Source organism: Geotrypetes seraphini, chromosome 1 (genome assembly GCF_902459505.1).
Source record: "Geotrypetes seraphini chromosome 1, aGeoSer1.1, whole genome shotgun sequence".
NCBI classification, from domain to species: Eukaryota; Metazoa; Chordata; class Amphibia; order Gymnophiona; family Dermophiidae; genus Geotrypetes; species Geotrypetes seraphini.
In genome coordinates, this window is record NC_047084.1 from 127,722,648 (window position 1) to 127,737,208 (window position 14,561).

The following is a 14,561-nucleotide window of genomic DNA, read 5'->3' on the forward strand; positions in this document are numbered from 1 at the left end:
TGTGGTTGTGGGTTCAAAGCCCGCATTGCTCCTTGTGACTATGGGCAAATCACTTAATCCCCCCATTGCTTCAGGTACATTAGATAGACTGTGAGCCCACCGGGACAGATATGGAAAATGCCTGAAGTAATTGTATGTGAACCGCTTTGAGTGTAGTTATGAAAGTACAAAAAGGCAGTGTAGAAATCCCTTTCCATGATGTCATAATGCCTCATTCCACCAATAAGAGCCAACCTCATCAGTGATGTCACAATGGCTTCATTGTTCTATACTTGGCTCACTTCTGCGATTGCATTGGAGGAGAGTGTGGTGCAGTGGTTAGAGCTACAGCCTCCGCACCCTGAGCTTGTGGGTTCAAACCCCACACTGTTCCTTGTGACTCTGGGCAAGTCACTTAATCTTCCCCTCCCCCCCCATTACCCCAGGTGCATTAGATAGATTGTCAGCACACCGGCACAGATAGGGAAAATGCTTGAAGTACCTGGATCTAAACTGCTTTGAGTCCTTTTCCCTGATGTCATAATGCCTCGTTCCACCAATAAGAGCCAACCTCATCAGTGATGTCACAATGGCTTCATTGTTCTATACTTGGCTCACTTCTAATCTTGCATTGGAGGAGAGTGTGGTGCAGTGGTTAGAGCTACAGCCTCAGCACCCTGAGCTTGTGGGTTCAAATCCCATACTACTCCTTGTGACCCTGGGCAAGTCACTTAATCTCCCCCCCATTACCCTAGGTACATTAGATAGATTGAGAGCCCACTGGGATTGATAAGGAAAATGCTTGACGTACCTGTATGTAAACCGCTTTGAGTCCCTTTCCCTGATGACATAATGCCTCGTTCCACCAATAAGAGCCAACCTCCTCAGTGATGTCACAATGGCTTCATTGTTCTATACTTGGCTCACTTCTACGATTGCATTGGAGGAGAGTGTGGTGCAGTGGTTAGAGCTCCAGCCTCTGCACCTTGGGGTTATGGGTTCATACCCACTCTGTTCCTTTTTGACCCTGGGCAAGTCACTTAATCCTACACTTCCCAGGTACATTAGATTGTGAGCTCACCAGGACAGAGAGGGAAAATGGCCAAAGGTCCTGCATCTAAACCGCTTTGAGTGTGGTTGTGAGGCAGCATAGAAGTCCCGATCCTTCTCTCTTTCTGTCTTTTCAGTACAGGACTCAGGTGGTCTCACATTCTTATTGTCATCCTTAAGGATATTAATTGTAGACTGGCAGAGGCTCTATTCCTGGGATGAAATCCACTTCAGGACTTCTGTCTTCAGACACTGCACTGCTGAAACATGAGTGCCTGCTGCGTCTTTGACTACAATACAAGAGACTCAGTCCTAGGCAGCTGCCCAGGCGCATGAGGACAGACACTGCCTTCAATTGTGGACTTTTGCTGTAGCCGTTTCTATGTCCAGCCTATAATTTGTAGTCTAATCTCTGCAGTTATTGAATTTACGTTATTCCACTGCATTATTATAACAGTAAACTGTCCAGATATTTTTATGATCCAAAGTATTTCAAAAGACCAGGGAGGAAAGTTGGCTCCATCGGATGTTCCTCTCGTTACTCCTCCACCTCCTCTCTGCGGCTGGTCTTTCTTTTCTGGTGCCTCCTGCTACTACTACTACTATAGTGCTGAAAGGCATATGTAGGGCTGCACATTTAATATGTAAAAGATGGTCCCTGCTCAGAGGAGCTTACAATCTAATTTGGACAGGCAGACAGGACATATAGGGGATGGGAGTTTCTTGCAGAGAGAATGAAAGTATAGACATATGTGGAGTAGAACGAGTACAAGCGGATCAATTTTTCACTCCATCAAAAATTACAAAGACTAGTGGAGACTCGATGAAGTTACAAGGAAATACTTTTAAAACCAATAGGAGGACATTTTTTTTTCACTCAGAGAATAGTTAAGCTCTGGAATGCGTTGGAGGTAAAAGTGGATAGCGTAGATGGTTTTAAGAAAGGTTTGGACAAGTTCCTGGAGGAAAAGTCCATAGTCTGTTATTGAGAAGGACATGGGGGAAGCCACTGCTTGCCCTGGATCAGTAGCATGGAAGGTTGCTACTCCTTGGGTTTTGGGAGCCAGTGGAGTTTGGACAGAAGTGGGGAAACAAGATCAACTTGGCCGCAGTGTCGTCCATTATGATATCCTAATTTATCAACTTTCTGAGATAGGCATCGACTCCACAGTCTTAGAATGGTTCTCAAACTTCTTACGTTCCCGGTCCTAAACTGTCAACAGAAATGGCACTACGTCCGCTCCTTGTGGAACTGACTTGTGGAATCTCACAGGATTTACCCCTATCCCCTATTCTCTTCAACATCTACATGTCCTCCCTAAAACTCTTCCATCTATGTTCCCTTGAAACAATCTATACATATGCTGACGACATCCTTCTCCTTCTCAAGACAGACTCAAACCTTACCAACCTCTCTGAGAACATAACAGCTTGCATAACGAAACTCCAATCCTGGTCCCTCTCAGTTCAAATGAAACTGAACAAGTCCAAAACGAAACTTCTCTGGCTCAGTCCAAAATTAAAACAGCTGCCCACCCTCTGGTGCCACACTGCAGCTTGAGTTCTCAAGCAAAGTTCTAGACATCATCATTGACTCTTCTCTTTCCTTCAACGACCACCTCAACTCCTTGGTAAAATCATGCTTTTTTTAGCCTCCACATGCTGAGGAAAGTGAGATCCTGCTTCCGCCAACAACATTTTGCCATCCTTGTTCAATCCATCATCCTCTCCAGACTAGACTATTGTATTTCCATCTATCTAAGTCTAACTAAAAAAAAGTTTTCAAAGACTTCAACTAATTCAAAACACTGCGGCCAAGTTGATTTTCGCAAAATGCAAATTTGATCATGTTTTCCCTACTTTTGTCCAAACTCCACTGGCTCCAGAGTTCATTTTAAAAGCGCCTGCCTAGCTTTTAAAATCCTACACGGCATCCTCCCTCCTCTAATCCCACTGTCTTGGAACTCCTCAAGTCCCGACAGCACCAGGCATTCCCAAAAACTTAAACTATCCTTCCCCTCGCTAAAAGGTATCCTCTATGTGGGAAAATTGGGAAAATCTCTCTTCTTCAGAATCACAGGGCTTTGGAATAATCTTACTTTCCCACTACGGAATCAGGGATCCAACTATTCCGTAAACACCTGAAAACCAGATTTTTCACAAAAATGTAATGCTTTCCTCCCCCCTGTACTCAACCTCCAAATCCAATTGTGTTATTCCTTCCTATATTAAGCTTTTGTAAACTGTGCCGAACTCTATAATTATGGAGAAGATACGGTATATAAACTTAAAGTTTAGTTTAGATTTTGAGGGGCTGCACTTGTAGGTCAGTGAGAGGAGTTTGAACTGTATTTGGAGATGGATGGGGAGCCAATGAAGTGACTTGAGGAGAGGGCTAATGTGATTGTGATGGCTCTGGCACAATATATGTTGTGCAGCAGAATTTTGAACGGATTGAAGGGGAGAGAGATGGTTGAGTGGAAGACCTGAGAGAAGCAAGTTGCAGTAATGTTAGCGAGAGCTGATGAGAGTGTGGATAGGGTTTTGGTAGAGTGCTCAGAAAGGAGAATAGCCTTACTGGGTCAGACCAATGGTCCATCAAGCCCAGTAGCCCATTTTCACAGTGGCCAATCCAGGTCACTAGAACCTGGCCAAAGCCCAAGGAGTAGCAACATTCCAAGCTAGTGATCCAGGGCAAACAGAGGCTTCCCCCATTGGCTTTTCCTCCTGGAAATTGTCCAAACCCTTCTTAAAACTAGCTACGCTATCTGCTTTTACCACATCCTCTGGCAACGCGTTCCAGAGCTTAAATATTATTTGAGTGAAAAAAAATTTCCTCCTATTGGTTTTTAAAGTATTTCCCTGTAACTTCATCGAGTGTCCCCTAGTCTTTGTACTTTTTGACGGAGTGAAAATTCCATCCACTTGTTGTTATTCTACTCCACTCAGGATTTTGTAGACTTCAATCATATCTCCCCTCAGCCGTCTCTTCCAAACTGAAGAGCCTTAACAGTTTTAGTCTTTCCTCACATGAGAGGCGTTCCATCCCCTTTACCATCTTGGCCGCTTTTCTTTGAACTTTTTCTAATGCCACTATATCTTTCTTGAGATAAGGAGACCAGAATTGAACGCAATACTCCAGATGAGGTTGTACCATGGAGAGATACAGAGGCATTATAATATCTTTAGTCTTCATGATCATGACCATCCCTTTTTTTAATAATTCCATGCATCCTGTTTGCTTTTTTGGTCACCGCCGTACATTGGGCAGAATGTTTCATCATATTGTCTACGATAACACCCAGATCTTTTTCTTGGGCACTAACCCCCAAGGTGGACCCTAGCATCCAGTAACTGTGATTCGGGTTATTCTTCCCAATGTACATCACTTTGCATTTGTCCACATTAAATTTCATCTGCCACTTGGACGCCCAGTCTTCCAATTATGTAAGGTCTGCCTGCAATGTTTCACAGTTCCCATGCGTTTTAACAACTTTGAACAATGTAGTGTAATGTTATAGAGCAAGAAACAACAGGCTTTAGCAGTTTGTGGATCTGAGCAAAGAAGGAGAGGACTTGAAGATGAGCCTGAGGTTGGGAGGAGAAGAGTGTTGTCCATGGAAATAGAGAATGGGGAGGGGGTTTATGTGGGAAGATAAGGAGCTCGGTTATAGGCATATTCAGTTTTAGATGTCAGTGAGACATCCAGATGGCAATGTCGGACAGGCAGGCTGAGACTCGGGTTTGGGTTTCAGTAGAGATATCTGGTGTGGAGAGGTAGATCTAGGAGTCATCAGCATAGAGGCGGTACTGGAAACCATAGGAGGAAATCAGTGCACTGAGGGAGCGGGTAGAGATGGAGAAAAGGAGAGGTCCCAAGATAGCACTTTGCCACCTCTCCTGCTGTTGTCTCTGCTCCAGTTGCTCATCCTCCTCCCCCTCAGCTCTTCTTGCTATTGCTTGGGTATTCTCTCCCTCTCCCATATTTCTTCACTTTTTTGTCCTCTTATGGGCTTTCCCTCTCCGTGTTTCCTCTTTCCCCCTTCCATCTCTGTTCTGGATCCTTCCCTGTGAGTGAAGAAATGTTCTGTTAGATCTTGGACAAGGAGACAGCTTTATAGACACATCTCCTAATCTCAGGATATTGCTGTTATATATTCACGGTCATTGCCAGTGGCCAGCCACCGAGCCATGTTTCCTGCAGCTATTCTTCTCAGCCACCTACTGGAAGATAATAATAATAATAAGCCATAGTAGTTCAAGGTGGTTTACAACAAGAAGAGCTGGACAGTCAGTGGAAAAGAATAACAATGAAGTCTTTGGTTACATAAAGTCACAATGTAGGGATATCGAGTACATGTGATAAGAGTGCGGGGAAGGTTTAAGAGTTCTTGGTTACAAATCGGTTAAACAGGTTGGTTTGAACTAGTTTTCTGAAGTTAAGATAGGATGTAGAGTGCTTGATGGACAGTAGGGTGGGCAGACTTGATGGGCCGTGGCCCTTATCTGCCATCTATTTTTATGTTTCTATGATGATGTTGCCTAGCCAGCCGTTCTGTTGACTTGCTTGGAAGGCTAGAGTTCTGTCAAGGAATCTTTTGTATCAGCAGGTTTTTATTGTAGGGTGGCTGAACATATGTATTCTGCGTGTAGGCCTGGTGGAACAATCCAATTTAAAATGGGAGACCAGGTATAGGGGGGCCATACCAAGAATAGATTTGAAACAAAGGCAGGCAAACTCCCAGAGATCCTTCCCTTCCATGTAAGTAAAAAGATGCTGAAGGGCTCAGAACTGTTTGTTGAAGTTAGCAAACGTTACTGTGCCAGTTGCCGGCTGAAAGGGTGAGTGTAAACAGGAAGGTTGGAGTTAGATGAAATACAAAACTGGTACAGCATGTTGTTGAATATTGTTTTCTTTTGTGTGTTTTCCAGAGAGATCTAAGAGAAAAATGAGAAGTGCTGCTGATCCAGGGCAACGAGCAGAGACCTCCACAGTCCCCCGCACTCCTAAGCTTTAAGGCAGGACACAAATTTCTTCGGTAGAGCTCCAGTCAAGAGCTCCGAGTTACCAAGGAGGAAGAATACCATTAATCTGCTGGAATACCCCACCGCATCTAGTCACGATTTTGTTCTGCAGTATTTATATGCTATCTAACTTTAATCTTGGACCACTGTTTCTCCATTTCCCTTATGTCCTCCCATCCTATTAGCTCTTTCTTCAGATACTCCTCCATTTTACTAAATCCACACCTTTGAAATCCAGGACTTTGATGTTTGTGTGGCTACTCTCTGCTTTAGTTGTTATATCAAACCAAACCATTTGGTGATTGCTACTCATGGGTTCAAGCCCTATGCTGGGCAGTTGTGCACCTTTTAACAGAGACGAGGTAGAAGCTAGGTGGGTCAGCCTCAATGAATGATGGCCTAAAGTCAGGGATACGTTACTGCTGAAAGCATCCAGAATTGGGTAACTTGCTGGATCTAAGCAAAGGTGGCTCCACTTCCATAAGATGGTCATTTCCTTAACAAAGACTAGGGGACACTCAATGAAGTTACAGGGAAAAACTTTTAAAACCAATAGGAGAATGCGTTGTCAGATGATGTGGTGAGAGCAGTTGATGGAGCTGGTTTAAAAAAAGGTTTGGACAAGTTCCTGGAGGAAAAGTCCGTGGAGGGGCATAATCGAAAGGGATGTCTAAGTCTGTTTATGTCCATTTCGCAAGTTGTCCAAAGTAAAAAACAGCTTAAGACATATTTTTGAAAGATACGTCTAACTTTTTTTTTTGTTTCGAAAATTGTCTAATTATACATCCTTCCGATCTGATCGTCCAAGCCACTAAATCGTCCATCTGTATACCACATTTTCGTCCAACTTTCCGTCCAAGTCCATAACGCCTAGAACAAGCACTGTTGGATGTGGGAGGGGTCTGTAAAGTCTGTAAAGTCATAGACTGCACACCCAGACATGCCACCTAAATAGTGGGGTACCTTACAGGGCACTGCTGTGAACTTCACAAAAAGGATGCCATGGATTCTCCTCCCTACAGCTCCCTTATAGGTTATGGTGAGCCCCCCAAACCACCTCCAGAATCCCCTAGACCCACTTATCTACCACCTCAATAGTCCTTATGGCTGCAGGAGCCACTTATATGCCAGTACAAAAGGGTTTTGGGGGTGTAGAGAGAGGGGAGACATGATTGAGACGTTCAAATATGTCACGGGCCGTATTGAGGTAGAAGAGTTTATGTTTCACCCAGTCCCATCGACTCCATCTTGCTCAATAACCTGCAGCGTGGGACGCTATCAAACGCTTTGCTGAAGTCCAAGTACACGACGTCCAGGGACTCCCCTATATCCAGCTTTCTTGTTACCCAGTCAAAGAAGCTGATCAGATTTGATTGGCAGGACCTTCCCTTCGTAAAACCATGTTGATGAGGATCTCGCAGATTCTCCTCGTTCAGGATCGTATCCAATTGGCGTTTGATTAGTGTTTCCATAAGTTTACTCACATCGATGTGAGACTCACCGGTCTATAATTCGTAGCCTCCGTCCTGCATCCCTTTTTGTGGAGTGGAATGATGCTAGCCATCTTCCAATCCAGCGGGACTCTTCCTGTACTTAGGGAAAGATTGAAGAGCACGGATAACGGTTCCGCCAGGACATCACTCAACTCCCTGAGCACCCTGGGGTGTAGTTTGTCCAATCTCATAGCATTGTTCACCTTGAGTCTTGATAGCTCATCGTAGACACTGCTGGGCGTAAACTCAAAATTTCGAAACGGGTTTTCCGAGCTTTCTCTTGTCAGCAGCTGAGGGCCGGATCCCGGCGCCTCGCAAGTGAAGACCGAGCAGAAGTATTCATTTAAAAGTTTGGTTTTATCGGAGTCAGATTCTACATAGTTCCCGTCGGGTTTCCTAAGGCGTACTATCCCATCTGTGTTTCTTTTTCTGTCACTAATGTACCTAAAGAAGGATTTATCGCCTTTCTTGATGTTCTTCGCAAGGTTCTCCTCCATTCGGAGTTTGGCCTCCCTGACTGCCGTTTTGACCGCTTTTGACTTGGCCAGATAGTCTTCCTTGGATTCTTGCTTCCCTGATTGTTTGTAGAAGATGAATGCTCTTTTCTTCTTTTTTATGAGGTCTGAGATCTCCGCAGAGAACCACTGTGGTCTATTGTTTCTTCACTGTTTACTTACTGATTTGACGTAGCGGTTGGTTGCTTCGTGTAAGGTTGATTTCAGAGTTGACCACATTACCTCTACATCAGTGGTCTCAAACATGTGGCCCGCCAGGTCCTATTTTGAGGCCCTTGGTATGTGTGATCATAATTACAAAAGTAAAATATAACAGTTTCTTGATCATATGTCTCTTTAACTATAAATTACAATATTATTATTAAGACTTAGCCAAAAGGAAAGATTTATTGTCAAATATATTTTATTGAGCTCATGAAAACCAGCAAACAATGATACAAAACACACTTCAGATATGCTCAACTTTTTGATATAACCAATCCGAAGTCCCACACCCCCCCACCAAACCACTCCACCCAACCCCCCAACCCAACCCCCCCCAACCCCTCCCCCCTTTTGGGTCCTTCTTCGAAGTACAACAATAGCAAAGAGAGAAGTATCTAAGAAAACAGGCATACCAGTTACATCATATGTGACAAAAACAAAGAGTCAACAGTTGAGCAAACGGCTGCGAGCCACAGGAGTCATAGTAGTCCAAAACGGTTCCCAAACACATTGAAATGTACGGCCTGGGAGGGAGGAAAAGTCCTGCACATCACACCGCTCCCACATCAGGAGAGTAATCATCCAGCAACGCCAAATGGAGTAGTCCGGTGCATCCCCCTCGAGCCATTTCAGCAAAATACACTTCAGGGCAACAAGGACAGTCCACTTAAGGAAAGCGGCTGCCCCCCTTGTACGAGGGTAATAATGAGGGACAGCTCCAAACAAGAACAAAGGCGAGCATTGAATCGAGATGTTCCAAATACGCTCCACAAATGCAAAGACAGCATGCCAGAAAGCCTGAATGTGAGAGCAAGTCCAAAACATATGACCCAGGCCCGCATCAGGAGCCTGGCAGCGGAGACAGGTAAGGAAAGATTTATAAACTATAAAGAGTTTTACCTCATGCAAAATTGTCATTTCTTTAATAAGACAGTAACTATTTTTTCTGAGGCCCTCCAAGTACCTACAAATCTAAAATGTGGCCCTGCAAAGGGTTTGAGTTTGAGACCACTGCTCTACATTATCTGTTTCGGCATGGTTTTGCAGTGCCCAATGGACGAAATCTCCCATGCTTTCGAAGTTTGCGCCCTTAAAGTTGAGTACCTTGGTTGATGTGCTTGACTTAGTGAAACCTTTCCTGAGGTTGAACCATATCATGTTGTGGTCACTGGAGGCCAACGTATCGCCTACTGAGACCTCTGTGACACTTTCTTCGTTGGTGAGTATCAGGTCCAGTATCGCCCGATCCCTAGTGGGCTCTAATACCATTTGTCTGAGTCTTGCTCCCTTTATAGAGGTTAATAGCTTCCTGCTGCCACTGGTCATAGCAGAAAGTTTGATCCAATCCACATCAGGCATATTGAAGTCTCCTAACAATACTGTGTCTCCACGCAAAGTGATATTCTCAATGTCTTCGACTAATTCTATATCCATGTCCTCCTGTTGTCTTGGAGGTCTGTATACTACGCCAAGATATAGGCATTTGTCCTTCCCCCTAGCCAAATTCACCCAGAGGGATTCCCCAGTGTACTTGACATCTGCGATTTTGGTAACTTTGATGTCCTCTTTAGTGTATAGTGCTACCCCTCCTCCCATTTTGCCCTCTCTGTCCCGCCAAAGTAAATTGTATCCCGGTATAGCCATATCCCACCCATGGGAGTCCATGATATAGCCACCACATCTAGGTCGGCGTTCCTCATTTCCGTCTCTAATTCCAGAATCTTATTGCCCAAACTGTTGGCATTAACGTACATAGCCCTCCATACAACTTTTTCTGATGAACATGTGAAGGGGAAGGGAAGGTCAGTTTAAAACGTTGTGTCGATCTGGAGTTGTGGAAGGAATTTGTAACGTTGATACAGGAGTCCTTTTGAATTCTCTCCATGTATAGGCGATTTTAAAGTAAATGCTTTTATACAGGTAACCAGTGTAATTCCTTCAAAAGTGGACTAACCCTCTCGAACTGGCTTAGTTGGAAAATTAGTTTGGCTGCTGTATTTTGAAGTAGTTGCAATCTTTTACCTTCTTTTTCCATTATGCCGCAATACAGGGAGTTGCAGTAGTCTAAGTAAGGGAGCAGAATCACTTGAACAACTGTCCTAAGGCTATCTTCAAGTTTCAAGTTTCAAGTTTTATTTACATTTGATGTATCGCTTATAACAGATATCTAAGCGATGTACAATTTAAAAACCAGCAGATTGTGGTAATACATATAATTTAACTAAGTTAGACAATTGACAAAACAATTTGGACAAACATGATTGGGAAGGAAGGAAGGGGAAAGTTACAATTGCATTATTTGTTAAAATTTACATAAAGGGGATAATACAATAGGTATAATTGGAAAGAAACAAGAGAAGAGAATATTAAAGACATATGAGAGTATAAAAATAGATCATTTCATAAGTCAAATGCATCTTGAAATAAGTAAGTTTTTAACAATTTTTTAAAAGAGATAAGATCTTTTTCATTTTTAATAAAGTTTGGGAGGGAGTTCCACAATGAGGGGGCCACCACTGAAAACATATCTTTACATCTAGTGCCGATTATTCTTAATGAAGGGACTGAAAGCTGATTAGATAAAGATGATCTTAAGGATCGAGGAGGATTATATGGGACTATCATTTTTGATATGAAAAGGGGTTCGTTTGATATTAATGTTTTATAAACTAGAAATAAGGTTTTAAAAGTGATTCGGTGAGAAATTGGAAGCCAGTGAGATTTGATGAGTAAAGGGGTAACGTGATCGTATTTTTTAGCTTTGTGAATTAATTTAACTGCGGTATTTTGTATAATTTGAAGTCGTCTCCTTTCTTTCTGAGATATGTTTATTAGGAGAGAATTACAGTAATCTAATTTTGAAATAATTAGCGAATGAACCAAAATGTTAATAGATTTGGGGTCTAAGAAAGTGGAAATTGAGCATAGAAGCCGAAGTCTGTAAAAACAGGATTTAAATATTTCGCTGATATGATTATGAAATGAGAGATCCGTGTCAATTATTACTCCGAGAATTTTCATTTGAGAAACAGATTCAAGAGGAGAGTCTTAGAACAGAGAGACTTAGAACAGATCTAATCACCCTCAGTTGCCTCAGTCTATAGAAGGAGTTAATCTGATGGACAAAAATAAGATCTGAATCTATGATAACACCTAACACTGTTGACGTTCTTTTGATCTTAAGGGACCTCTCTTCTTCTTTGCATCTGTGTATTTATTTGGTCATAGAAACATAGAAATAGACGGCAGATAAGGGCCACAGCCCATCAAGTCTGCCCACCCCAATAACCCTCCCCTACCTTTCTCTGTGAAGAGATCCCACGTGTGATAGATCAAATAGGTCATTGGCTCCCTATCCATTTCCACATACAGTTCAAACTTCTCTTATTGACTTACACGTGCATTCACTCTGCACTGCAGCTCCTCGGTATCTCTTTTCTCTTATACATCCCTCCCAAATTCCATTCATCAGGCAAGCCCCTCTTATCTGTACCCTTCTCCTCTACTGCCAATATGTTCCTTCACTCTTGCTGCACCATATGCCTGGAACAAGCTGCCTGATTCATTACGTCAAGCTCCACCCCTGGTAGTATTCAAATCCAGGCTAAAAGTCCACTTCTTTGGGGTTGCTTTTAACTCCTAACCCATGTGCCAACCCAAGAAACTCACTACCCCCCCTACTTGTCTTATTTGTCTGTTAAGCTCTACTGAGCAGAGACTCTTGAATATTTTAATGTACAGCGCAGTGTATGTCTAGCAGAAATGATAAGTAGTATTAGTACTTATTTCTCTGGAAGCAGCTTAACACCCCTGTGCTCTGATTCCCACCCTTAACTTCTTGCGAGGCCAAAGGATGCCTGGTTTGATTTTAGCCTTTCTTCTTCTGGGTGCCATGCTTGCAGGGCAGTATCAGGGTCATTCTCTTTAAACACTGGGACATTGGCAAGTTCCTTTTGGTCGCCAGCAGGTCGAGTCATGATCAGTGAAGGCTTCTACAGACTGCTGGTGAATGAGGCTGTGAATTCCAGCAGTGTTACTGACACATATAAAATAAAGCAGGAATCTATTAGCACTGCAGACTGCTTCCGTCAAGAGAGCGATCTGTGAACTGGAGGTAAAGACGTGCCATAAAAACAGTCTCTGAAAAGGAAAAATCAAAATACTGCAGGAGAATAACTGTAGAGAAAGCAGAGAGGAGGAAACCGCAGGGTGTACATCCAGCTTCCCATAATTATGGTCTGTGCTGCTGGCATGCACAAGGCACCTCAGTGTCTCCCGAGGTTGGCTTTGCAGAAATGCCCTGGTAGGGAACTGAATCAGCATTCCAAGCCTCCTTCTAGCAGTTTTGAAAAATGAAATTCTGCAAGGTTGAAACGATTAAGTGAATCTGTGGCTCCAAGTTCAGGCTAAACAGGGCCTCTATTTGCAATCAGGGTCGCCAAATGGATTTGTTTTATGAAGACCATGACACTCATGTGCTAGTTATCATCTCAGTTTCTGTGTTAAACATAGAAACATGATGGCAGATAAAGGCCAAATGGCCCATCCAGTCTGCCCTTCTACAGTAACCATTATCTCTTCCTCTCTTTGAGAGATCCCATGTGTCTATCCCAGGCTTTTTTGAAATCAGACACAGTCTTTTGTCTCCACCACCTCTTCCGGGAGACTGTTCCATGCATCTACCACCCTTTCTGTAAAAAGGTATTTCCTTAGATTACTCCGGAGCCTATCACCTCTTAACTTCATCCTATGCCCTCTTATTGCAGAGTTTCCTTTCAAATGAAAGAGACTCGACTCATGCACATTTACGCCATGTAGGTATTTAAACATTTCTATCATATCTCCCCTCTTCTGCCTTTCCTCCAAAGTACAATCTTGAAAATAGTCACTCTATAGAATGATTGAAGTGTACCAATCACTTTTAGTCACTCAACACATAAGTATTGTTGAGTTCATTGGCCCCAGAGTATTTTTTCCTCCAGAGTATACAGATTGAGATCTTTAAGTCTGTCCCTAAACACCTTATGATGAAAACCACATACCGCTCTGAATCTTAGACTAAGCGGTAGAACAAATTTTTAAATAAACCTTGATACCATTTTAGTAGCCTTCCCCTGGACCGACTCCATCCTATTTATATCTTTTTGAAGATGTGGCCACTTCCTGTTTGGTCACCTGATCATCACATGTTATCATACCCTACTCCTCTTTTGTGCACAAAAGTACCTCACCCCTAAACTTTACTGCTCCCTCAGGTTTTCCAACCCAAATGCATGACCCTGCAGTTTTGGCATTAAATCTTAGCTCCACACTTACCAATATCCCAGAATCTTATTTCATAACCTATAAATTGTCTTATATATTATATAAATGTAAGTGATGTGAGGAGAGACTGGAAGCCCTGAATATGTATACCCTAGAGGAAAGGAGAGACAGGGGAGATATGATTCAGACGTTCAAATACTTAAAGGGTATTAACGTAGAACAAAATCTTTTCCAGAGAAAGGAAAATGGTAAAACCAGAGGACATAATTTGAGGTTGAGGGGTGGTAGATTCAGGGGCAATGTTAGGAAATTCTACTTTACGGAGAGGGTGGTGGATGCCTGGAATGCGCTCCCGAGAGAGGTGGTGGAGAGTAAAACTGTGACTGAGTTCAAAGAAGCGTGGGATGAACACAGAAGATTTAGAATCAGAAAATAATATTAAAGATTGAACTAGGCCAGTTACTGGGCAGACTTGTACGGTCTGTGTCTGTGTATGGCCGTTTGGAGGAGGATGGGCAGGGGAGGGCTTCAATGGCTGGGAGGGTGTAGATGGGCTGGAGTAAGTCCTAACAGAGATTTCGGCAGTTGGAACCCAAGCACAGTACCGGGTAAAGCTTTGGATTCTTGCCCAGAAATAGCTAAGAAGAAAAAAAAGAAAAAAAATTTTTAAATTGAATCAGGTTGGGCAGACTGGATGGACCATCTGGGTCTTTATCTGCCGTCATCTACTATGTTACTATGTTACTATGTTCAGACCCACAACCTCAAAATAACGTGAAATATAAAATTCACCAGCATGGGTTGTCATGGGACCATCAGAGCACCATTGGGTCCCTCTGCCTCAGTCTCACTTCATAAATTGTTTTACTTATCCCTTTAAAAGTGCTACTTATCTTATCGTGTATTGATACTGTGAGGCAGTCTCTGCTGTTGTTCCTACTTGCTGTTATCTTCAAGCCGGACCCCCGACTTGAGTTTCGCCATATTACAGCTTCCTCAGGAGGGGACGCTGAAAAACAAAACACACCGG